At 32.8% G+C, this 3,405-nt stretch overlaps 1 long non-coding RNA gene across 1 annotated transcript; it reads left to right on the top strand.

Moving 5' to 3' along the window:
• Nucleotides 1-2,700: 2,700 nt before the first annotated feature.
• LOC133794064 (uncharacterized) lies at nucleotides 2,701-3,405 on the top strand. Its single transcript, XR_009875108.1, has 3 exons — nucleotides 2,701-3,027; nucleotides 3,166-3,200; nucleotides 3,303-3,405. It is a non-coding gene; the product is annotated as an uncharacterized LOC133794064 (long non-coding RNA).

Below are 3,405 nucleotides of genomic sequence, written 5' to 3'. Positions count from 1 at the left end.
GAATCATTACAATGGGGTGAATGTGAGAGCAGCTTCATTAGCTCAATGTTCTTAACTACTTGAAAACCATTTAAAACTCACTTTGTTTGTGTTCTTGCTTATACATATCTATATGTATATGGCAGGACTGGCTGGTGGAGTGTATTCAAGTCTCACCTATGGACTGGGCGAAGCTTGAGGAGCTCATGATTGGCTGGTGGAATGGAGAGTATGTCTAATACTCCTAAGTACCTTCCAGATGTAAGGTCAGACCATTTTGCTTCTGGAATTGGAAAAATTTGAAGCTTAATATTTAACTCTAGTCTAGTTACGAAATGGTTCAATGTGCTCAACTTGGTCATGTATGGCAATTAATTATTAACAACTCAAATGGATCGTACATGAGTCTTGGATCTATTGCAGCTTCACTTGATTGAAAAGTGTGTTTATATGGTATTAGTGGTTTTTGATTCAACAAGCAAGACTTGCTTTAATAAAAAATTTTATTGTACATTTATCTAAACCCTTTCATTTACCTTATGACGAGATTTTTAAGTTTATTGTATGTGTTTGACAAACTCTTTTGTATCAATTTATTGCAAGAAAGTCTCCATAAACCAGTCTGACTTGCATTCTATTTTTAGAAAAGGATCTCGATTAGGACATGAAATGACATGCTTAAAGATGGCCTGTGGGATGTCTATAATGATTTTGGAATGGGAGTTTGTGCAGAGATATGTGCTGAACGATATACTATCTCGAGAGAAGAGCAGGTATTGTTCTGCAAAGATCTGTTTGAATGTCAGGTCGAGAGTATAATGATCTCTAGTCTACTCAGTTCTGAAATCAAATGAACTCCTTCAAACTAATATGAATTCTCTTAACTGATTCATTTTTCTGCATGTGCTAGTTTAGTAACCATTCCCAAAAACCATGCATCTAAATAGCTGGAAGAGAGATGTAAATTGGAAAACAACAAGAAACTATACATTTCCAATATTCAGTTTCATTCAATATGTTTCACCATAACACATTAGCTTATTTAATTATTTTCATGCTCACGGGACTTTTTAACTGCAGGATGGCTATGCTATACAAAGCTTTAAGCGAGGAATGGCTACACAAAAGAGTCAATTTTTTTTCAACACATAAATTTTGCATTTGGTGTAATTTCTCTCATTAAAATGTTTTTGTTCTTTTCTGCAGAGTGAGTATATTAGATAAACCTTTTTATTAGTTTGTTTATATTTGGGGTTTGCTTGATTTCCATATTTAATGTTTTCAACATTTATTTGTTTTGACTTTATAAGATCTTTTTATCTCACACACATATACACTCATACATATAAATATATATTGTTGATATTTTCCTTCTGTTTTTCAGACATCATGCATTAGTTTCTCTCTAATTATTTACTCATGTTAACACCTATTAGGAGTTGATGCCTGGAGGTGTAAATTCCCCTGTTCGTGCATTTAAATCTGTCGGTGGATAACCTATTGTCATTGATTCTGTCAAGGGCTCTCACATGCGGGATATTGATGGCAATGAGTACATTGATTATGTTGGTTCATGGGGACCTGCAATTATTGGCCATGCAGATGATGAGGTTCTATTCTTTCTTTGGAATCCAATACATATTTTGACAATTCTTAATCCATTATCTAGGTTTTCAGTCCTGATTTTATTAGCTTTCACTATGATTTATTTTGCAGTAGTGTTTTTAATTCAGAACTAGCAAAACAAGCAAGTTGATGACCCTGTAAAACCATATTTATTCTCTTTGCTTCTTAAAGCTTCTTCTTTTGTAGTTACTTTATTTTTGTAGGCCAAAGAGTTCATTGGATTGGATTTATTTATGTGTATTCTGAGCGCAGACTGCCGATATATGTTCTGAGGATCAATTATGTGTTGTATACTGTTTTGAGAGTTAGTTATATTTATTGGATTGAATCTATTGTTGTGTGTTGTTAGCATATGGGATATAGAATAGTAGTGGCTGTGGAATTATTTTGTAACTTTGAGAATTCTTTAGAATTCACTGGGAGGCTTAAGGGATCCTCGACAAGTTAATCTTTGCTCAGTTTGATGTGAAACTTTTAGATAATCAAAGAAATCTTTTGTTAGAGCTTTTCAGTTTGTTTAATGGCAGAGGGCGAGGCAATGGATTTTGAGTTGGGCATTTTCAAAGAATTGATCTCTTTTTGCTCCCAAATTCTCAATATTGCAATGGTTTTGAATCTTGATCATATGTCAAGTGGCACTTTTTGTTTTGATTTTATGTAAATGAATTGGTAGTTTATTTAATCTCTGCCATCATAATGATTTCATACCGTTAAAAGAGTATACTATTTTCAGTTCTAAGTTCTTACCAAAATCAACTTAAATTGAAAGAATGATCATTAATACTCCATGATAAAATTTATGTGTATATATCTTTACTTTTGCAGAACAATATATTCACAGCTAGATCAACTTCTATCAGGGAGAAAATTTAAGTTCACAAGTTTATGGATTCAATTCAAAAGATGGAAGTCACACTTCGAAAAGCTATAAGATTGGGACGATATTCAATATGCAAAGCGGTGTTATATCCTCCTTGGAAGGCATTGGGGGCATAACTTCAGGCCGAGGGCAACCACGATTCATCAATACTAACGTAAGTTTTGCTATATTTGTTGACACCTTTTGCCAAAACATGCTTTTCACTTTCAATTTATGACAATTTTGATGTCTCTATGATGCAGGGAGGTTCTTCAGAAAGGCAGGAAGAAGATAGTTTTCTCAACATGAAACAAGCAATGTTCTAAGGGCTCTAAGGATAGGTACATGAGAAAAAAAAAGAAACAGTCTTATCATTTAGGGCATTGATTGATCTACCAAATCTAAGACTTTTTTTTTTATTGAAGTATGTGTTTGATCTTCTTATTTTGTTTAGTTTTATTCTCTCTATTTATGATTTGCTTATTTCCATGTTCCAGCTTCACCATTCTTTCACCAACTAACCAATCCATATTTGTTCCAAGTCTGGCTTACCACAATCCCAGGTTTGTTTTACGTCTTCAAATATTATTCAATTTTTATAAAAATATTTACTTGTAATAGTATGGTAGGACCTGTCATAATTTGAGATTATTTTACATCTCTAAAGATGGTTTTTCTTCTTCTTTTCTTTTCAATTAAAGCTTCAGCTCAAGTGCACATTTTTCTTCTATATGAGGTATTATAATATGAACTCAGTCCAATTTTTTGCATATTATTTTCAATATATATAGTTTGTTATGGTTGATATTCTTATCCATTGCTCACTTTGTTTTGATAGGCTTTATGTACACTGAAAATCTGAGACTGGAATTGTTTAGAATTCTATATTTCTGAAAGAAGCTCTTGATTCCCAATTATGATTTCAGATGATGATGATGATG

Source organism: Humulus lupulus, chromosome 8, assembly GCF_963169125.1.
Source record: "Humulus lupulus chromosome 8, drHumLupu1.1, whole genome shotgun sequence".
NCBI classification, from domain to species: domain Eukaryota; kingdom Viridiplantae; phylum Streptophyta; class Magnoliopsida; order Rosales; family Cannabaceae; genus Humulus; species Humulus lupulus.
Note: the sequence above shows the minus strand (reverse complement) of the source record. Positions and strands in the feature narration are given on the sequence as shown.